General features: G+C 37.7%; 1 protein-coding gene and 1 non-coding gene across 2 annotated transcripts in view; one reads left to right on the top strand and one right to left on the bottom strand.

Annotated features, from left to right (window-relative positions):
* XKR6 (XK related 6) overlaps positions 1-23,600 on the top strand; it is a 529,894-nt gene that overhangs the window by 164,199 nt on the left and 342,095 nt on the right. The window lies entirely within an intron of this gene.
* On the bottom strand, positions 8,697-8,803 carry LOC111751316 (U6 spliceosomal RNA). Its single transcript, XR_002786394.1, has one exon. It is a non-coding gene; the product is annotated as a U6 spliceosomal RNA (small nuclear RNA).

The following is a 23,600-nucleotide window of genomic DNA, read 5'->3' on the forward strand; positions in this document are numbered from 1 at the left end:
TGTGTACTTTGCAGCTCCTGGGTGGAATGTTCTGTATATGTTTGTGAGGTCCAGTTGGCTGATTGTGCCCTTTAGCTTTTCTGTATCTTTGTTGAATTTGTTTTTAGATGTTGTTTCCTTTACTGAGAATGGTGTGTTGAAGTCTTCTGCTATCATTGTGGAGCTGTCAGTTTCCCTTTTCAGTGCTGTTAGAGTTTATGTGTTTTGAAACCCTTTCATTGGGTACATAGATGTATAGCTATGGATGAGTCTTTACGATGAATCGTCCCTTTAATCATTATATAGTGCCCTTCTTGGTCTTTTATGGTGGGTTTTGTTTTAAAGTCTATTTTATCTGAGATTAGAATTGCCACTCCTGCTCTTTTTTGTTAGCTTTGGCTTCATTTTTTTTTTTTTTTCCTATTCTTTGATTTTTAACAAATTTATGTCTTTGTTTCTAAGGTATGTCTCTTGTAGACAGCATACCGATGGTTTGTTTGCTTGTTTTTTTTGGTCCATTCTTTCACTTTTCTCTCTGCGGGTGCATTTAGGCCATGTACACTTAGTGTAATTATTGATAGGTGTGAGTGTATTGCTGTCCTTTTATAGTGCTTTTTTTTTTTTTTTTTGTGGTGCATACATTTTCTTTGTTCCCCTTATTCTCCTGCACTGAGTTTTTTGCTTGTGGATTTCTTATTTCATTTCTTTTGTATTTGTAAATTATTTGTTTACTGAGTTTTTATGTTCTTCTTTACACTGATCAGCAGGTTTGTTAACTTTCTTTGTGGTTAACTTGAAATTTACCCTTATCTTCCTACGTTTGGACCAGACTTTTATTACTTGGTATTCCCTTTCCTTCCTCTCCATCAGAAGTTCTCTACGTACGCCACTTACTCCCTCTTTAATTGTTCTGACTTTGTTATTTACAGATTAATCTCTCTGGTTCCCTTTTGTAAATCCCTTGGTTTTGGTTAATCCTTGAGAGTTTACTTCCTAGGCTGGTATCCAGCTGCTGCGGTCTTGCATCCTAGATTCAGGCTATTGTCTAATGTGGTTTATTCTCAAAGAAAATGGCTCCCTTTAATAATTCTTATCAGTTTGGTTTGGTTTTTACATAATCCCTTAGTTTTTGTTTATCTGGAAGTGTCCTAATTTCACCATCATATTTGAATGAGAGTTATGCAGGATATGTTATTCTTCACTGGCAATTTTTTTTCTTTCAAGGTATTATGTATGTTATCACATTGCCTTCTTGCCTGTGTGGCTTCTGCCGAGTAATCAGAGTTGAGTCTTATTGTTTCCCCTCTGTATGTGACTTTTTGTTTTTCCTTAGCTGCTCTTAAGATTCATTCTTTGTCTTTGGTTTTAGTGAGTGTGATTATGATATGCCTTGGTGATTTTTTTGGGGGAGGGGAGCGGTGTCTATCCTATATTGTTGAGCTTCTTGGATGGAAAACTTTTCATCTTTGATGATAATAGGGGTGTTTTCTGTCAGCAATTCTTCAGTGATCCTCTGTATGTTTTCCATATTCTGCCCCTGTTTTGGAATTCCAGTCACTCACAAATTTTTGCCTTTGATTGTATCCCACATCATCCTCAGGGCTTCTTCATTCTTTTCTCTGATTTTTCCTCAACCAAAATGGTATCCAAATATTTGTCTTCAGTTTCACTGATGTTGTCTTTAGTTGTCTCACACCTGCTCCTCAGACCTTCTATGACACTGTCCATTTCTGAAATTTTGTTATCTTTTGAATTTTTAATTGCTGTTTTTGTATGATTTCTAGTTGTTAATTCATTGCTACATTTTGTTACTGTATTATTTTCCTGAATTCTTCCATTGTTTTGTCTGTCTTTTCCATGATTTTGTCTGTCTTTTCCTCATTTTTGTCTACTTTTTCTTTCAACTCTTGGGTAGCTCTGAATATTAAAGAGATTTGAATTCCCTATCAGGTAGTTCCAGTGCCTTTTCTTCTACTGGAAAGTCATCTGGTATTTCATTTTGGACACCTGCTGGAACTGTCCTGTGCTGTTTTTAAATATGTTTTGATACTGTGTGCTGTCTTCAGGATATTCAGTAGTTATTTTCTTTGTTTATTGATTGTAGATTTGTTTCGTCCTGCTTTTTTATTTGGTTATGTCTGAGCAGGTGGGCTGCGTGTTTTTTGTTGCTTGCTTTTCTGTGGGCATGATACTTCTCACCACCTTGTCCAATGAGCAGGGCAGGCCCAGTGGGTGCTCTCTTTCTGGGAGCTCCATGAAGCTGCTTTCCTGTATTCTCTGTCTACTTGATCTCTTGACAGGAGTCCAAGATGGCAAATCTGTGCTGTTTTAGATGAAAGGGAACCTTCACTCCATATCTCTCCTTGCTCTCTGCTCTCTGTCAGTTTTTTATTCCATTTGGTAGTTGGTTGAGTTCTTTATTGCTTCATTTCATGCTTAGAATTCCAAGTGACATTTGTCTCAGTTTTATTTAGTTTTTCAGGTCTTTGTTGTGGAGGGACGGTGTGGTGCTTCTGCCTATAGTGCCATGTTGGCTCCATCTCCTGTTACAGGTTTTTTTTTTGCCATTTTATAATCAATTTTGTTATTTTTTGACTTCTAGATTGTAAGTCATGATTAAAGTCCTTCTTGTGCTTCAGATAATTAAAGTTCTTTCTGTGCTTCCTGATTCATTTTTAAAAATCTGACATTTTAACTCATTTTGTGGTTTTATATTTTCACCTTACATGTAGTGTATCTGGAATTTATTTTGGTTTATGGAATGAAGGTAGAGATGCAGCTTTAAATTTTCCAAATTGCTGGTCATTGCCTCAGGAGCATTTTTTGAGTACTCTACCTTCTTCCCATACTCAAGGTCATATTTTGGCTCTTGTGGACTTGCTCTGATTTTCTTCAGTTTCAGCTTGAACTTGCAGATGAGCAACTGATGGTCTGTTCCACAGTCGGCCCCTGGCGTTGTTTTGACTGATGATATTGAGCTTTTCCATCTCCTCTTTTCACAGATGTAGTCAATTTGATATCTGTGTGTTCCATCTGGCGAGGTCCATTTGTATAGTCGCCGTTTATGTTAGTGAAAGAAGGTATTTGCAATGAAGAAGTTTTCGGTCTTGCAAAATTCTATCATTCGATCTCCGGCATTGTTTCTATCACCAAGGACATCATCCATGAAGAAACCAAGATGTCACTGAAAAGACAGGAAGGAAAGAAAAGACCAAGGTGGATGTCAAAGGAGACTCTGAAACTTGCTCTTGAGCATCGAACAGCTAAAGCAAAAGGAAGAATTGATGAAGTAAAAGAACTGAACAGAAGATTTCAAAGGGCCTCTCAAGAAGACAAAATAAAGTATTATAACGACATGTGCAAAGAGCTGGAGATGGAAAACCAAAAGGGAAGAATACGCTCGGCATTTCTCAAGCCGAAAGAACTGAAGAAAAAATTCAAGCCTCGAGTTAAAATAGTGAAGAATTCTGCAGGGAAAATATTACATGATGCAGGAAGCATCAAAAGAAGATGGAAGGAATACACAGAGTCATTATACCAGAAAGAATTAGTCAATACTCCACCATTTCAAGAGGTGGCATATGACAAGGAACCGATGGTACTGAAGGAAGAAGTCCAAGCTGCTCTGAAGGCATTGGCAAAAATCAAGGCTCCAGGAATTGATGGAATATCAATTGAGATGTTTCAACAAACAGAAGCAGCACTGGAGGTGCTCACTCGTCTATGCCAAGAAATATGGAAGACAGCTTCCTGGCCAACTGACTGGAAGAGATCCATATTTATGCCTATTCCCAAGAAAGGTGATCCAACCGAATGTGGAAATTATAGAACAGTATCATTAATATCACACGAAGCAAAATTCTGCTGAAGATCATTCAAAAACGGCTGCAGCAGTATATCGACAGGGAACTGCCAGAAATTGAGGCCGGTTTCAGAAGAGGACGTGGAACCAGGGATATCATTGCTGATGTCAGATGGATCCTGGCTGAAAGCAGAGAATACCAGAAGGATGTTTGTTTTATTGACTGTGTAAAGGCATTTGACTGTGTGGATCATAACAAACTATGGATAACACTGCGAAGAATGGGAATTCCAGAACACTTAATTGTGCTCATGAGGAACCTTTACATAGATCAAGAGGCAGTTGTTCGGACAGAACAAGGGGAGACTGATTGGTTTAAAGTCATGAAAGTTGTGTGTCAGGGTTGTATTCTTTCACCATACCTATTTAATCTGTATGCTGAGCAAATAATACAAGAAGCTGGCCTATATGAAGAAGAACGGGGCATCAGGATTGGAGGAAGACTCATTAACAACTTGTGTTATGCAGATGACACCACCTTGCTTGCTGAAAGTGAAGAGGACTTGAAGCACTTACTAATGAAGATCAAAGACCACAGTCTTCAGTATGGATTACATCTCAACATAAAACAAAAATCCTCACAACTGGACCAATGAGCAACATCATGATAAACAGAGAAAAGGTTGAAGTTGTCAAGGATTTCATTTTACTTGGATCCGCGATCAACAGCCGTGGAAGCAGCAGTCACGAAGTCAAAAGACCCATTGTTTTGGGCAAATCTGCTGCAAAGGACCTCTTCAAAGTGTCGAAGAGCAAAGATGTCACCCTGAACACCGAGGTGCACCTGACCCAAGCCATGGAATTTTCAATCGCATCATATGCATGTGAAAGCTGGACAATGAATAAGGAATACCGAAGAAGAGTTGACACCTTTGAATTGTGGTGTTGGTGAAGAATATTGAATATACCATGGACTGCCAAAAGAACGAACAAATCTGTCTTAGAAGAAGTACAACCCGAATGCTCCTTAGAGGCAAGGATGGCGGGACTGCATCTTACATACTTTGGACATGTTGTCAGGAGGGACCAGTCCCTGGAGAAGGGCATCATGCTTGGCAGAATACAGGGTCAGCGGAAAAGAGGAAGACCCTCAGCGAGGTGGATCGACACAGTGGCTGCAACAATGAGCTCAAGCATAACAACGATTTTGAGGATGGTGCAGGACCGGGCAGTGTCTCATTCTGTTGTGCATAGGGTCACCACGAGTTGAAACTGACTCGACGGCACCTAACAACAATAACACCTTCTTCCCATACCAATAAAAAATAAAAAAAAAAAAAATCTGTTGCTATCAAGTCAGTTCCAATCATAGCAACCCTATAGAACTGAGTAGAACTGCCATGTAGTGTTTCCAAGGTGTGGCTGTGGATTCGAACTGCCGACTTTTTCGTTAGCAGCCAAGCTGTTAACACACTGCACCACCAAGGCACCAATCTTCACAGAAGCAAACTGCCACATTTTTCTCCCTCAGAGCAGCTGGTGGGTTCAAATTGCTGATAAAACTTTTGGTTAGCAGCTGAGTGCTTAACCACTGTGTCACCAGGGCTGCTGGTGCTTCCCATAGAATCCTTAAATTTGAGACTTTCTAGTAACATCCAAATGAAAAAAAAAAAAAAAAATGGAAGTTGAATTGGAAAATCTGCATGTGTGAAGTTGCAAAGTTGTGGAAGTAAAAGTTAACTTCTAGCTAGGAATTGCAATGTCCAATAATCAGATTATGGGTGCACTGCTGGTGTATCAGGAAGCTTAACTTTTTGTGAAAATATTCAGTCTAAACTAAGGAAATGATTTTTCATGGGAATGGATTTTACATCGGATGTCCTTAAACCAACAGGAATTGTTTTTATACAAATTTCGTTCTACAATTTGTTGAGATTTATCGGTAACTCACTGTAATTCATTAATGCTATTAAATGAGAGACCTCAATGAAGTGGCAATGGAGTTTTATGCCTAGTATGCCCTCTAAGTATTAAAATCTCATTATTTTATCATCAAAGGTCTTGACCAAAGTAGTAATGAAAACTATGGAATTCTCTGAACTGTGTCAGAATAGTTGTTGCATTCTCTGGATTACGGATGGATTGGTTCAGGGAAAATTATACAGCTGTAACTTGCATATCAAAACACGCTATGATTGAAGCAAAAAGGGGGAATGAAACAGAATTATCATTGAAGTGTGTATAAATGGCTTGGAGGTGGCATCTGACCTCCACTAACTCACAAGGGTGAAAGAATCAAGATCAATGGAGTTTAGACATGCCTCCTCTCTCTGCCACCTTTACCAATCCTGACACCACCTGTCTCTCCCACTGCACTCTCTACTTCTCTGCAAAAACCAAAAAACCAAAGCCAGTGCTGTCGAGTCGATTCCGACTCATAGCAACCCTCTAGGACAGGTTAGAACTGCCCCACAGAGTTTCCAAGGAGCGCCTGGCAGATTCGAGCTGCCGACCCTTTTGTTAGCAGCCATAGCATTTAACCACTACGCCACCAGGGGTTCCCTACTTTTTTGCTGGGGCTGATAATTCATTGCAGTGGCCACACACAGCTCACGGACAACACTCAAGATCATGAGGTTTATTAAGGAAGTAACAGGTTACAATTCAGGCTCAGGAACATTCAGGATACAGTTCTTCCATCAGGACAGCCTCTTTTCAGTTGTGATCACAGACGCACCTCTCTTTGATCCTAGGTCTGTGCTCTGCTCAGGACAAAGCTTTTTAGCCCATGCCAGTAAGTCCCCAGAGGCACTCCAGGCACTCAGCTTTCTCACTCCCTGGGCCAGGAAGCCCACTGCACAGTCTCCTGCTGGTCTCTCCTGCCTCTGCGTCTCACAGTCTTCAGGGTTACAGCTTGCCTTTGCACCCACTCTTGCTCTCTCGCTCTCGCTCTTTCACTTTCTCACTTTCTCGATCTCTGTCGCTGTCTCCTGGGTCCAAAGGATGCGCTCTCTACTCCTGGCTGCTCTTCCTTGGTGGTAGTGGGATCCTCTCTTTCTTGCTCCTGGGGTGGCTCATTTCAAGGCCAGTGGGATGGCAAACTGACCAATCCCTTTGGTAGGCCACAATTAATGCTGTCACACAGCCCTGCTCAGTCACTTGGGTGGGAGTTACAAGAGCGTGGCTAGAAAGGCCACACAGTAGTGATCTATCACACGGCAATGTGGGAAAAAAAAAATGACTTAAGGGAAAGATCTGAGTTTTGGAGAAGTGAATAAAGCCTGTCAGCTACTTTTCTTTTTGCCTAGGAATGGTAGCTGGTATTAAAGAGTTGTGGGCTAAATGATGAATTCTTTTTGTTTATGTAGTACACATTTGGGATTTGTAGATAAATGAATGTTTAAGGCTTGGAGTATAAAAAGTAAATCTAATTAGTTACATTTTCTCTGAAATTTGATACAAACTGAAAAGAGCAGGGATATAAGATATTCATGTTAAGGCGGAGAATTGACTGCTTACAAATAAGACTAAGATACAATTTACCTTGATTAAATTTTGAGTGCATCAAAATATAACACTTCTAAAATCTGCACGTCAGTGGAAAACAAATTTTTAAAGTTTATTGACTGCCATTGTTGTCAGGTGCCATCAAGTCGGTTCTGACTCATAGTGACCCTATATACAACAGAACAAAACACTGCCCCGTCTTGTGTCATCTCCACAGTTGTTATGTTTAAGCCCATTGTTGCAGCCACTGTGTCAGTCCATCTCACTGACTACCTACCAAGTGTGATGTCTTTCTCCAGGGACCAGTTCCTCCAGACAACATGTCCAAAGTATGTGAGACATAGTCTCGCCATCCTTGCTTCTAAGGAGAATTCTGGTTGTACTTCTTCCAAGACAGATTTGTTTGTTCTTTGGCAGTCCGTGGTATATTCAGTATTCTTCTCCAGCACCACAATTCAAAGGCATCAATTCTTCTTCGGTCTTCCTTATTGACTAGAACTTTATTTTTAATATTTAATATTCTTAATATTTTACTTGTGGCAAACCATAACCTAAAACCTAGATATGAATTTAAATATTTCTTTTTTTTCTAAATATTTAAGCATCCGTTGCAATTTGTTACTTAAAGCATGGTTCTAAGACCTGTAAACCCCAGAATCAATCCATGTAACTTTGTTATATTTGTCCAGATATGAAATTTAGTTGGACTTCATGAAAAGTTGTGGAAGATAAGATAACTCAGAAATGCATTTGCTAATCTGTTTTAAGATGAACATAAACCTTAAATTGAGTCAGGTGTATATATTTTTATATCTTTTGGTATTGTATTATATTCCTGCAAAGCTAAAGAAATTCCTTGGCGTATTTAGAACCAGGAAATAAATTAAAAACATTAAAAAATAATGTTGATATAGAGTTTACTTGATAATTTATGAGTTATATTTAATTTAATGAATGTGGTTAAGGGCAAGGCTGCAAACATAAACGTTTCAGCTGTTGGAATCTACCAGCTGCTCCTCAGAAACCCTATGGGGCAGTTCTGTAGGGTCTCTGTGAGTTGGAATTGACTCGAAGGCAATGGGTTTGGTGTTTTTTGTTTTTGTTATTTTGGTTTTTTATATGAATGGTATAAAAAAATAAGATATTTGCCTTCATTATGGTATAGTTAGGACCAGTTCTTTTTTTTTTTTTTTATTTAATGATATAGGTGAAAGTTTACATAGCTAATTAGTTTATCATTAAACAGTTAATACCCAAATTGTTTTGTGACATTGGTTGCCAACCCCTTGATGTGTCAACACTCTCCCCTTCTCCACCCCAGGCTCCCTGTTGCCATTTGTACAGTTTTCCTGCCCCTTCCTGCCTTCTCGTCTTTGTTTTTGGAGCGGTGTGCCCATTAGTCTTGTATACGTGACTGAACTACGTCACGAACTTGCACGTTATCCTTGTGCAGGAGCCATGCCAATCTTCTCTGTATCATTCCAACTTTAGTATATGTGCTGCCAAATTGAGCACAGGACCAATTCTTTTTTTTTTAAATAATTTATATGTGCTTTAAGTAAAAGTTTATAAATCAAGTCAGTCTGTCACATATAAGCTTATATACACCTTATTACATACTCCCATTTACTCTCCCCCTAATAAGTCAGCCCGCTCCCTTCTTCCAGTCTCTCCTTTCGTGACCGTTTTGCCAGTTTTAACCCTCTCTACCCTCCCATCTCCCCTCCAGACAGGTGATGCCAATACAGTCTCAAGTGTCCACCTGATACAAGTAGCTCACTCTTCATCAGCATCTCCAGCCCATTGTCCAGTCCCTTCCGTGTCTGATGAGTAGTCTTCGGGAATGGTTCCTGTCCTGGGCCAACAGAAGATTTGGGGACCATGACTGCTGGGATTCTTCTAGTCTCAGTCCAACTATTAAGTCTGGTCTTTTTATGAGAATTTGGGGTCTGCATCCCACTGTTCTCCTGCTCCCTCAGGGGTTCTCTGTTGTGTTCCCTGTCAGGGCAGTCATCGGTTATGGCCGGGCACCATCTAGTTCTTCTGGGCTCAGGATGATGTAAATCTCTGGTTCATGTGGCCCTTTCTGTCTTGGGCTCATAGTTGTCGTGTGACCTTGGTGTTCTTCATTCTCCTTTGATCCAGAGGGGTTGAGACCGATTGATGCATCTTAGATGGCCGCTTGTTAGCATTTAAGACCCCAGACGCCACACTTCAAAGTGGGATGCAGAATATTTTCATAATACAGTTTATTATGCCAGTTGACTTAGAAGTCCCCTTAAGCCATAGTCCCCAAACCCCCGCCCTTGCTCTGCTGCTGACCTTCGAAGTCTTCAGTTTATCCCAGAAACCTCTTTGCTTTTGAGGACCAATCCTTTAAGTGTAACTTTGACAGCAAAATTTCTGGTGCCTCCCGGACACCGTTTTAGCTTAGTAATGAAGTCACTCCTGAGATTCACCCTTCAGCCAAAGGTTAGACAGGCCCATAAGACAAAACTAGACTAAAGGGGCACACCAGCCCAGGGACAAGAACTGGAAGGCAGGACGAGACTGAAAAACTAGTATTAGGGATCTCAGGGTTGAGAAGGGAGAGTGTTGACATGTCCTGGGGTTGGTAACCAATGTCACAAAACAGTATGTGTACTAATTTTTGTAATGAGAAGCTAGTTTGTTCTGTAAACCTTCACCTAAAATATAGTTTTAAGAAATTGGGAGTTTTGGCTTCAATTGAATAAAGTATTCTTAATATTAAGTGATTTTTGAAGATTTAACTTTTCTTTCAAAATAGAGGCATTTGTGTTTGGGTTTGAAACTACCAGCACTCTTCAAATGGAGAATTAATTTTCAGAATTAATATAGGATTTTTAAAGCGTAAGTTTGATGCTTATGTTGACTTGACGCAAATGGTGTTTTGAGGTTACTTGCAGCTTACAGATTCAGGGTTCTCAGTGGCTTTTGTTTTTAATCCTATTGTCATATAATGCGTACTACCCCCCACACTCTCAGAGAAGCGTAGCGGTCTTTATTGTCTGTCTCCTTACCATCATAGCCCAGATTTTGAGATGAAAAACTAGGAAATAAAAGGTTAGGAGTACGAACTCACAGAGGTTTGGAACCCTGGCCATCATATTCAGCATTTTACTTCCAGGGCTTAGAAACATTCAATTTTTTTGAATGAATGACTTACTTTGATTAGAGAAAACAGATTAATTTTCATATACTTCTGGTATTTCTGTTGAAACTAGGAGTTATAAACAAACAAAAATATATTTCTTAGGGCAAGACCATTGTTTTCTTTGCTTTATTGTCTGTGTTCATATATATATTAAGAACAGCTAAGCTGTATCTGACTCCATTAGCCTCACTAGTGATATTGTTTTATTTAACTCTATAAAAAGTGAATGTTTTATCATCTCAGAAGATAAGTAAAATATTGCTTTAACTTTGTAGAAACAATTTGGAATTAAATTTAAAATTTTTTATACTCAGGAGGTAACAAAGGATAAGCAGGGTACTCTCCCGCATTCTAAGTAGTGTTGTGATGCTATGTGTAGAAATATGTATGTTTTCATTTTCCTGTGATAAAAGTAGTTTCTAATATTTTATATTTTAGTGTCATGTTAGAGATTTCATTCCATGATCATTTGCTCATTCACAATTATTTTTATTTTTAGCTTTAAGCGAAAGACATGAGGCCTAAGACTGAAATGAGGTTGTTTTGAGGTCATCTGATTTCTGACTAGAAGGTGTGCGATCGCCTCGTCCTGAAACCACTTCAAACAGAATGGTAATGGCAAAACATAAGAGAGGAAGAGAGAAAGGGGCCTTCATGTTTTCCATGTCTGTTCTCCTACCCCGATTCCTTCCTTTTTATGATTTAAAAATTTTAAGTTAAGAAAAATAGGTATTAAACAGCACACTGACATATCATAACTAAACTGGTTCAAATGTTTAAAGAGATTAACCATATAAATCCACATGCTAATTAAACCTTTTAAAATTGCTTAAATGTGTTTTTTTTTTATTGAGTTCTAGTGAGCTATTTAACTGGCAACAGAATATTTACTATATGAACAAACCTGAGCCATCAGGAGTTTGTAGATTGAAATATTTTCTTCCTATCAAAATCAGTAGGATTTGCTCTTAAACAAAAGGGAATCCAAACTTAGTAAATTTTTCAGACTGGAAAGTAAGGATTCCTGCCATTCTTTTTCTGTATTAAAGAATTTTGATATTTTATGTATTTGTGTTTATTTTTTTAGTTAACTTTTTAAAATATAAAATACCTGTTCAGAATGGCAGTTTTATTAATGAACATTGCTTTCATGATTATGTGTGTCTTAGTTCAGATTGCATTTTATAGTTGAAGGTACTAGAATTATTTTCTTTTTCACTATAGTAAAACTTCTTTTTTGGGGATTTCTCTTTATTAAGTTTATTCAGATGGATCTTGTCCTGTTAAGTCTGTTGATTTGTTCTTGTATGCCATCTAGTCAGTTCTGACTCATAACGACACTATAGGACAGTGCAGAACTGCCCCATAGAGCTTCCTAGGCTGTTGGTTAAGAGCTGCAGCTACTAACCAAAAGGTTGGCAGTTCGAATGTACCAGGTGCTCCTTGGAAACTCTATGGGGCAATTCTCCTCTGTCCTGTAGGGTCACTATGAGTTGGAATCGACTTGAGGGCAATGGGTTTGGTTTTCTGGAATCTTTTCAGAAGCAGATCACCAAAAGGCAATTACTAGCCTTATCTCCCCTAGGAATAGAATTCCAGTAAGGTTCTTTGCTCAAGTTGAGATTTTATTTTAAGCCATTATTTCAAGTAAGTGATTCTATATGTTGTTTAATTTCCTGTAATATATGTAACAACATTAATAGCAAAAATATCACAAATTTACTTATTTAGCCTAAATTATGCATTTGTGCCATTGATGAGATGCTGAGAAAATTAAGTTGTCTTACCATTCTGGATGGTAATGTAATAACCCAAAACGAAACCAAACCTGGTGCCATAGAGTTGATTCTGATGCATAGCAACCCTATTAGGACAGAGTTGAACTGCCCCATAGGGTTTCCAAGGAGCAACTGGTAGATTCAAAGTGTTGACCTTTTGGTTAACAGCCAAGGTCTTAACCACTATGCCACCAGGGCCGCAGTAATACAGTTCAAAACCAGAAAACCAAACCCACTGCTGCCGAGTCGATTCCAACTCATAGCGACCCTACAGGACAGAGTAGATCTGTCCCACAGAGTTTCCAAGGAGCGGTTGGCAGATTTGTACTGCTGACCTGTTGGTTAGCAGCCGTAGCACTTAACTACTACGATACCAGGGTTTCTGGTAATACAGGGGGCAAATTCTAAGGAACTGACAAAGTTAATGTATTTTTAAGGTCATGTTTATTTTCATCCTTTCTTCTAGTCCTGGTTGTCACTATCAGTCAGTACATTATCTAATTTCTCTGAAAATAATATTTTCTTAATCCTTAATCTCAGATGTTGAGAGTGATTTAAGATTTATAAAATGTGTTCTTTTTCTTTACATGTATGTGACTTTCTGTAATGATAGGGAGAATTGTTCACATGCCCTTAATTAAAAACAAAACAAACAAAAACCATTATGAGCCGAATGTGTAAATCCAAGCAGTGTTTACTTTGAGAGTGCAGTGATTTTATATCTAATCTCAATTGATACTTAAACCTGCCAGCCTTTCCGTTTTCTAAAGAGAAGCAATGGATTGTTTTTTACTTCTCCTGGAAATGTAAGCTATCAATTCTTTGTTTTCTGTGGAAAAATTAATTAAATAAAAATATATTTAATTATTTTTATTATTAATTATTAATTTTATTTAATTATTATTAAATAGCCTGCCCTAAATAACATGGTCTTTAAATCAGTAATAGAATTGTTCATATAGTTTAATGAGAAACAGTTACTCATTTTTTATTTTCAGAGATTCTCATGTCTTACGTTTAGCCAAACAAAAAAAAAAAAATTTTTTTTTTCCCCAAGTAAAGGCTGTAAAGATTGGCTCTTTGGTTAGAAGAGCTTTGAAGAACGTATTTCTTATTTCATGTGCTAAAAAGTTAATGTGATAGAAACACAAAGAATTTAACCACTATTAATTGGCTAACAAAAGTAGTTTCTAAAGATATGAGTTGTACATAAATGAAATCTGTAGTTTCACTTATGGGTCTGAATGTCTGTCACCTAATGATAGCTTTTAAAGAAAATGCAGAACTAGTACCACTTTAATTTAAAGCCTCAAATTATAAAATTAAAGAGATTTTTGACCCAGTATATATATATATATATATATATATTTATATTTATATTTATATATTAGTTAAAAAAAATTTTTTTTATATATTAGTTAAGTAGGTGATATGTATGATTATATTTTAATATTATTTTGCTATTTGTAAATTGTCTTGTTTTTTTAAGTAAAACTTTAGTGAGTTAAGGGTTTATAACTGTAAGATGAGAAAAAGCATTAACTTTAAAACGTTGTTTTGAAAATTATAAAAGTAAACATTAACCTTTTCTAAGAAAGTATTTTTGCTTTTGACATTGTTTTTTTCCTTTTTGTTTTTTAGGTTTGCAATTTTTTTTGGTGATGGCATGTTCAGAATCTTGGATCCCTAAATTGGAAATATTTAGGAACCCTGAAAATTATGTTATTTTCATACATATAATGACTTACTGGGTGAATCAGTAGATTTAATAAAAAGTTTATAAAGGAACAGATGCATTTTTAAGTTGGCCTGCATGTCTCAGATTGTCAGCTGTCAGCTACTAGTGTCATACTCTGGAAATAGTTGTCTCTTGAAAGCTTGGGGATTTTAAAGGATATCATGTTTTCCAGGCAGTTTATGTAATTCCTCCCATGCTTATTGGTCCAGCTTCCTTTCTTTTGTATCTGCCTTGCAGTGTAGGTTACTTGAGTCAGAAAGAATTATTGTTCAGGAAGAGAGAATTGATAATCAATTGATAATCCTAAAGGTAATAATTACAAAATTTCAACTGGGAAATGATCTCAGAATGATCTATTTTGAATATGTAAATTCTACCAAGATTATATCAAAATACACTTATGGCAAAATGCTGCCAGTAATCAAATTGGACATTATGATGTAGGACAGAGTTGCAAATGAAGAGGTTTCACCTCCTTCCCCTGTTCCTCTTATTGGGTAAATGAATTAGTGGAAAGTAAAATGACCAAAAGGTAGGCAGTATGAATGAAAAGAAGGAAAAAACTTTAATTTTCAAAAAATATGATTTGTCCTTTAAAAATTGAAAGTTGACTCTATTCCATATACCTGAGCACACTGTTTTAAAATCGTGGACTACTTAGGTATAAATCCAGAATGGGAACTAGGACATTCTTGACCTAGGTGGATGGAGAACCATCTCCTATTTAATAAGAGAGTCAGTCAGTCCTGTGAGTGCCATTATTGGTGGTTGTCTTTTTCTCTTGCCTTGTCCTGCTGGAATAAGGGGACCCAAGAAAAATTCTAGGGCAGATTGTTATTTTGATGGTCTCTACTCTTTTTTACCAAAACCTGGGAAAGATTGATTTTTAAGGGCACATTCAGAACAACTTGAAAAAGGATCAAAGGGAAAGGATGAGGAGCATATAAGAAACTATAGAAACTTAGTGGTAACACAGTAGAATGTTAATTTGTTAGTTTTTTGCAAGTTTATTATTGGTAGATTATCCAATACTATTGAAATTAGTGTATATAACAAGTTTTCATAACATTTCTATCAGAAGCCTTTTAGAAGCTAAATAGACTACCTCTTCCCCCCCCCCCCTTTTTTTTTTGCTTTGCTTTGTTTTAAGAGAAATGTAAAAGACTTAACAGAAGCCATATTTGAAACATTAGGTTTTTTTTTTTTTTTCCAAATTAAGTTGCATTTCAATCTAAACTTATGTTAGCTATTTAGCTGCTTTCTCATTGCAACTGGCTTTTTAAACACTCTCCTTATGCAATACATTTATCAGTAAAGATGTTTCCTCTTAGCTAGTTCTAGCCACAGTATTGACTGGGCCTAGGCGTGCAATATACCCAGAAGGAATTAGACAATAAGGAAAAACTTTATCCCTATTGGGATGAATATTTTAAAGACCTTCTTAGATTCTGAAAACTGTGAGTACAAATGAAAGAAACCTAAGAGAGGGAAATACTTAAGAGGCTAATAATAAAAAATGATGGTGGGGGTAGAGGGTAAACTGTTACGTGGCTAGCCTAAAGTTCACTAAAAGGAAGGAAATTTCCTGGAGATTATGGGTGAAGTGTTGTATGCAATGCCCTGGATGGTAGGCTTTGTGATGGTAATGTGCAGTAAAGAATAGTGACATGTGATCTTTTTTGAAGATAGTAATGTATTTCCTAACAATGAGTTTCATTTTGTTCTGGTATGTTATAAAGGGATATTTGGTTCCAGGAGTAACTTAATTCAAAATACCTTATTTATTAGAGAATATCTGATTGTCCTTGTTGTAACTTTAGAAAATAATATAGAAGAATACTGAAGGTGGTAGAGGATTGATAGCATGTATACAGGCTGTGTTTGGTGGTTGCTTCCTAGAAGTTTATAGTAAAACTTTAATTTCGTATTCAAATTTTCTTTGTTGGCCTCAGTTGTACAATGCCAGCATGTGTCTCGTGGGATACCTGTGCCTTCTTGGGTCGTTGCACTTCACACTGTGGCACATCATTCTGAGAATTTAGAATCGTGATTATATTTACCCAAGATGGACAGATCTTTGTGAGTTTGGGTACATTAACTGCATTTATAGGTTCACACAGAAAATGAGCATAGAACAATGATTCTTTGTATAGGGGAAGTTTTAGACACTCCTTTTGAAAATCTGAGAAAAGTTATAGATCCTTTCCCCAAGAAAATTGCACAGACATAAAATTTTCATGCAATTTCTGAAGATATAGGGACTGCCTCTGAGTATCATGTCAAGAAGTCCTAATCTAAAAGATCATTGCACTGCTGACCTTTCCTTGACCTTGTTGTCACTACCAGTCAGTGGTTGTCTATTGCCTTTTAACAGAACAGCGAATCTTGAAGGACACTTAACTGCCTTTCTACGCATATAACTGAAGCCACAAGTCTATAGCTTAGTAATATAATGGGCCAAAATTATCTGCAGAGGGCTGCCTCAAAAGTACAGGTGGTAAAAACAGCGAGCCTGAGGTGTAAGTGAGGCACGGACCTCTTAGGTGATGACCTGCTGGCTTAGGGTGTTTTATAATAAGTTGAATATTAACGTTTTATCATTGAAAATGAGTGTATTTCTTCTAAAGTTTCTAATTATTATAATGATTTTCTACCTAAGTGTGGCTTTTTATCATGTCTTGGGAGATGAGAACCATGGTGTAAAATGTGTACTTCAAACGGGGATTCTGTTTTTTTGTTGCTCTGAAATTTACAGCAGCTTTTCAGGAAAATTATTGAGATTCTCAGATAATTCCATCTTTATTCCTTTCAGATTTCCCAAATGCATGATTTTTTCTGAATTTTATTAATCCATTTATAAGTTTAGCAGAAACTTTATCCCCAGTTTGTATTTTTGACATGGAATGGATGCATTTGATTTATTATAAATGTGTTCCAACAAAAAGTTTATTATGAATGGTTCTAGTCTCCACTTTGGAATCTTGGGTCACCTGCCTCTAATGTCGGTCATCGGGACTTTTATGCAAAAAACAGCTTCAGTGAGAAGATCATCCTTGAAAACCCTGAAGAAACTAATTTTGGGACCATGGGAAGAGATGGAAAAACATCATCAGAATGACAACGCAGCACGTTTTGAAGACATCTTAACCTATATTACTCTTTGCAAAAGAGACAAAATTTGTCTTTTGTGAATTGGACCTGTAGACAGATAAAATAACCTCATAAAATGTATCTTTAATGTAAGAAAAATACAACTCTAATCTCTAAAACATTCGTCAGTACAGTCTACGTTAGATTATTTACATTAATGGAGGGGAGCCCGGATAATTCAACTTGACTGAAATTTAGAAACCTTTATATTGGATCTGAAGACAGTTTTATACTTCCCTTTGAAATGTAGTGTTTTGGGCTTTTACAGTGTGTACCTCAATATTTTATTTCCCCAGAGAGAGCTCCTGAAGGGGGAGTGTGAATCCATCCACGCACTGGATACCTGTTATCCAACCTTGCTTTTTTTCTGTAGTCTTGACTTAAATGTGGGGAAAGCATCTAGCACAAAGAATTCTAAAATTGATCAGAATTCGGTTAAATCTATCCAGCTTTCCCTTCCCAGGTAATTTCCTTCACTGCTCTTCTAAATGTTCCCCAAATTTAACCCCTTTGTCTCAGGCCGAGATAATTGCTTTGTTCACTCCTCCTCTTCTCTCCCATTGACCTGTTCTTCTGTTTGGGCTGGAAGGTTTTCAGTTGCCTTATTGTTAAAAGAGGCCACTTGTTTCCTTTCATTTTCATCTCCCTTCCTACATGTGCCTGTGGGGAAAGAGAATAAATCTGGACTTAGAGGCCTTGACTGTTCCAAGGAATGCCTGTAACAGTTCACAGCACTATATTTTAAATGTAACTTTTTGGTTATGGTATTCATAGTAGTCTCTAATGGACATCTGCTCTGTGTTAGGGACTATGCTAGGTGTGATTGTCCATTATTCCCCTTCAGCTACTCCATGCTCTTTAGGCTAGGAATGGACCTCATGATGTCTCAGGCTTACGGTAAGAACCAGAACTGATTTCTGTGTAAGCTTGCTAGTTCCTAGAGTAATGATTTGAAGAGTTGAAGAGATCCATGTGTTTTCCCCTGGATGCTAATAACAGCAAATCACATGCAGAAAAAGTAATAATGACAATAAGATTTTGAAAGCCAGGTTTGTCAAAATATTGGCCAAATTTTAGACTAACCCACATGAATCCACATTGAGTATCCATGTGTCTTTAAAAAAAAAATAAAAACGTTATAAATTACCTGACTTATTCGATATGTTATTACTCTAAAAAAAATTTTATGTGAAATTTTCAGAAACACATGCAAATGTGTTTTGTGTAGAAGAGGACTATATAATCTTAGTATACTAAAAATTAAACTTAAATGGACTGATTATTTAAAGCCTAATAGCTTGAAATTATTTTTTGAGTAAAATTCTAAAGTGTATGATACTATTTTTACTTTTTATTTAATAATGTACAGCTATTCTTAGAAGCTGCTTATATGAGTTTTATTTTCCATATATAAAAATACTGTGAATAGGATTCATGTATTTTCTCCAGTAAGAGTTTCATAACTTTTGGGTGTAATTACCAACCAAGTGTTTGTGATTGGTATTGCTGAAAATGCATATTGAGCTTTTCTGTGTATGTAGCAAACTTTGTCCAAATAAAGTATCTTTGTACTTTGAAGGAATTTTCAGTAATTAAGTTTTTGTTGAATAAAATATGTGCAAGTTAAAGGAGCAAAAATATTTATTAATATGGTGGTCTAAATTAGTGGTTTGCATCCTTTTTCTACTCAAAGTTAACAGTGGCTCCTTACAGTAGTGAGTTAGTGAGAATTGGGGGTAGATGGGGTTATATGTAGTTTGAAGGGAAAAAGAAGACCCCCATTTATGATCGGCAGTGGTGTGGATATTGAGGGCATTTGACTGTGTTCTGTCAACTTGGATTCCAAGAGGAAGCGTGATGCTGGGAGTTTCCTTCGCAGTTCTTGAGTGTCTGCCACAGTGTAGTGATTTTATTTTTCAATTTGTAGGATTATTTTTAAAATTTTAGGTCCTCCTCCTTACCATATGCCTTTGTTTGATAAAAAGTTTACAATACCATGTAATGCTCTAAAGATATTTAAAAAAATTTTTTTAATTGACCTATGAAATCAAAAGACTGGTTGCCTCTGTTTTCTCCATCTTGAAACTGTACAATAAATATTAGCATATTGAGGACCCAGCACTGCCTAAAGGACCTGTTTAATTTTGTTTATCCCATAATCCATAACACTAATCAGAATGCCAGAAAGAGTTTGGGCAAGTTTAGATAATTACTTTGGCATTGCTGTATGATGGGTAGTCATTATTTTAAAAACCTAATTATGGTAGCAGTTAAAAGGGCAGCTGGCATTATCCTGTTTCAGTCGATACTTGAACAGATTTCCAATAATTATATGTGAAAATAAACTGAAACCTCAGATGATGCAAAGATCCACTATAACACAAACTTTGAGTAAGTCATTATACTACCTTGCAGATAATGAGTTTGATTTTCAACCTGCAGAATAGTCACCAACCTGCAGAAAAATTTTAGCCTAATAACTTCAAATAATAAAATGGTTGTAACTTCTTTCTGCTTGTCTATAATATCAAATTTAAGAATTATATGTCATACCCATAGTTTTGTGTGACTAGAGCTGGGAAAAAGGACCTTGAGGCAGGAGAAGTTGAGGGTGATTTATGTCTTTGGATATATGATGTGTTTGCACTATATGGTGATCACCTTCATCTTCCCCATGGAAGGACGTTTTCCAGAAAAATATAAACTGAGTAACACCAGTTTTATATATCGTCCACTACTACGTGCCACCCGCACGTGTCTGTCAGTTTGTTGTACTGTGGGAGCTTGCACGTTGCTGTGATGCTGGAAGCTATGCCACCGGTATTCAGATACCAGCAGGGTCACCCGTGGAGGACAGGTTTCAGCTGAGCTTCCAGACTAAGACAGACTAGGAAGAAGGGCCCGGCAGTCTACTTCTGAAAAGCATTAGCCAGTGAAAACCTTACGAATAGCAGCAGAACATTGTCTGATACAGTGCTGGAAGATGAGCCCCCCAGGTTGGAAGGCACTCAAAAGATGACTGGGGAAGAGAGCTGCCTCCTCAAAGTAGAGTCGACCTTAATGATGTGGATGGAGTAAAGCTTTCAGGACCTTCATCTGCTGATGTGGCATGACTCCAAATGAGAAGAAACAGCTGCAAACATCCATTAATAATCGGAATCTGGAATGTACGAAGTATGAATCTAGGAAAATTGGAAATCGTCAACAATGAAATGGAACACGTAAACATCGATATCCTGGGCATTAGTGAGCTGAAATGGACTGGTATTAGCCATTTTGAATCGGACAATCATATACTCTACTATGCTGGGAATGACAACTCGAAGAGGAATGGCGTTGCATTCATCATCAAAAAGAACGTTTCAAGATCTATCCTGAAGTACAGCGCTGTCAGTGATAGGATAATATCCATACGCCTACAAGGAAGACCAGTTAATACGACTATTCAAATTTACACACCATCCACTAGGGCCAAAGATGAAGAAATAGAAGATTTTTATCAGCTGCTGCAGTCTGAAATTGATCGAACATGCAATCAAGATGCATTGATAATTACTGGCGATTGGAATGCAAATGTTGGAAACAAAGAAGAAGGATCAGTAGTTGGAAAATATGGCCATGGTGATAGAAACAATGCCGGAGATCAAATGATAGGATTTTGCAAGACTGACGACTTCTTCATTGCGAATACCTTCTTTCGCCGACATAAACGGTGACTATACACATGGACCTCGCCAGATGGAACACACAGAAATCAAATTGACTACATCTGTGGAAAGAGATGATGGAAAAGCTCAATATCATCAGTCAGAACAAGGCCAGGGGCCGACTGTGGAACAGAAAATCAATTGCTCATCTGCAAGTTCAAGCTGAAACTGAAGAAAATCAGAGCAAGTCCACAAGAGCCAAAATAGGACCTTGAGTATATCCCGCCTGAATTTAGGGACCATCTGAAGATAGATTTGATGCATTGAACACTAGTGACCACAGACCAGACGAGTTGTGGAATGACATCAAGGACATCATCCGTGAAGAAAGCAAGAGATCACTGAAAAGACAGGAGAGAAAGAAAAGACCAAGAGGGATGTCAGAGGAGACTCTCAAACTTCCTCTCAAAGGTGAGCAGCATTGATGAAGTAAAAGAACTGAATAGAAGATTTCAAAGGGCCTCTTGAGAAGACAAAGTATTATAATGACGTGCAAAGAGCTGGAGATGGAAAACCGAAAGGGAAGAACATGCTCGTGTTTCTCAAGCTGGAAGAACTGAAGAAAAAATTCAAGCCTCGAGTTGCAATAGTGAAGGATTCCATGGGGAAAATACTAAATAACACAGGAAGCATCAAAAGAAGATGGAAGGAATACACAGAGTCATTATACCAAAAAGAATTAGTCGATACTCAACCATTTCAAGAGGTGGCATATGATCAGGAACCGATGGTACTGAAGGAAGAAGTCCAAGCTGCTCTGAATGCATTGGCAAAAAACAAGGCTCCAGGAATTGATGGAATACCAATTGAGATGTTTCAACAAACAGATGCAGCGCTGGAGATGCTCACTCATCTATGCCAAGAAATATGGAAGACAGCTTCCTGGCCAACTGACTGGAAGAGATCCATATTTATGGTGATCCAGCTGAATGTGGAAATTATAGAACAATATTAATATCACACACAAGCAAAATTCTGCTGAAGATCATTCAAAAACGGCTGCAGCAGCATATCAACAGGGAACTGCCAGAAATTCAGGCTGGTTTCAGAAGAGGATGTGGAACCAGGGATATCATTGCTGATGTCAGATGGTCCTGGCTGAAAGCAGAGAATACCAGAAGGGTGTTTACCTGTGTTTTATTGATTATGCAAAGGCATTTGACTGTGTGGATCATAACAAACTATGGATAACACTGCAAAGAATGGGAATTCCAGAACACTTAATTGTGCTCTTGAGGAACCTTTACATAGATCAAGAGGCAGTTTGTTCAGACAGAACAAGGGGATACCGATTGATTTAAAGTCAGGAAAGGCATGCGTCAGGGTTGCATTCTTTCACCATACCTATTTAATCTGTATGCTGAGCAAATAATACGAGAAGCTGGCGTATATGAAGAAGAACGGGGCATCAGGATTGGAAGAAGACTCTCTAACAACCTGTGTTACGCAGATGACACCACCTTGCTTGCTGAAAGTGAAGAGGACTTGAAGCACTTACTAATGAAGATCAAAGACCGCAGTCTTCAGTATGGATTACACCTCAACATAAAACAAAAATCCTCACAACTGGACCAATGAGCAACATCATGATAAACAAAGAAAAGATTGAAGTTGTCAAGGATTTCATTTTGCTTGGATCCACAATCAACTTCCATCGAAGCAGCAGTCAGGAAATCAAAAGATGCATTGGGTCAATCTGCTGCAAAAAAAAAAAAAAAAATTTTTTTTAAAGGACCTCTTCAAAGTGTTGGAAGAGCAAAGGTGTCACCCTGAAGACTAAGGCGCCCCTGATCCAAGCCATGGTATTTTGAATCACATCATATGCAGGTGAAAGGTGGACAGTGAATAAGGAAGACCGAAGAAGAGTTGACGCCTTTGAATTGTGTTGGCGAAGAATATTGACTATACCATGGACTGCCAAAGGAATGAACAAATCTATCTTGGAAGAAGTGCGGCCAGAATGCTCCTTAGAGGCAAGGGTGGCGAGACTGCATCTTACATACTTTGGACATGTTTTCAGGAGGGATCAGTCCCTGGAGAAGGACATCATGGTTGGCAGAGTACAGGGTCAGCAGAAAAGAGGAAGGCCCTCAGTGAGGTGGATTGACACAGTGGCTGCAACAATGAGCTCAAGCATAACAAAGATTGTAAGGATGGCGCAGGACCTGGCAGTGCTTGGTTCTGTCGTGCATAGGGCATCTATGAGTCAGAACCGACTTGACACCTAACAACCACAACTATGTGCCAGCCACTGTGCTTTATATATAATATGTCAAGCAGTGAATTTCCAAGAAAGATACTGGGATTTCTTCCTTAGGCTCCATTAAGATTAGGACTGGTGTTCTTCCTAAATGGATGCTTGTAGGTAGGAATTTCAGAGGAAGTCAGTGAATTCTAGTTTACAGTTATCCAAAGTACTTCCCTTTATCCCTGGGGAACACTGCAAAATTCTTACTGAACTGCTCATCAGGGAAACTTGCTATATCTTACATTAAGTGCTTTCATTAGTCTTTTTCACAGGAGACCCAAGAATTATTTAACCCTGGGCTCTGATTAGTGAGGCCAAAACCTGTTTTCTCTACTGACTGGGACTGAAGAGCAAGAATAAAATCACTAAATAAAATGAAATGGGTTTGAGGAACATTTTGGTCTTCATTTGCAGTATGTTCATCTGCATGAGGATGGGAAACTATCAGCAGGGTTTTTAAATTTCACCATACCAGAAGGCATTACTTTGCCATTGAAATTTTGGATTAAACATTTT

This window comes from Loxodonta africana, chromosome 19, assembly GCF_030014295.1.
Source record: "Loxodonta africana isolate mLoxAfr1 chromosome 19, mLoxAfr1.hap2, whole genome shotgun sequence".
Classification (NCBI taxonomy): domain Eukaryota; kingdom Metazoa; phylum Chordata; class Mammalia; order Proboscidea; family Elephantidae; genus Loxodonta; species Loxodonta africana.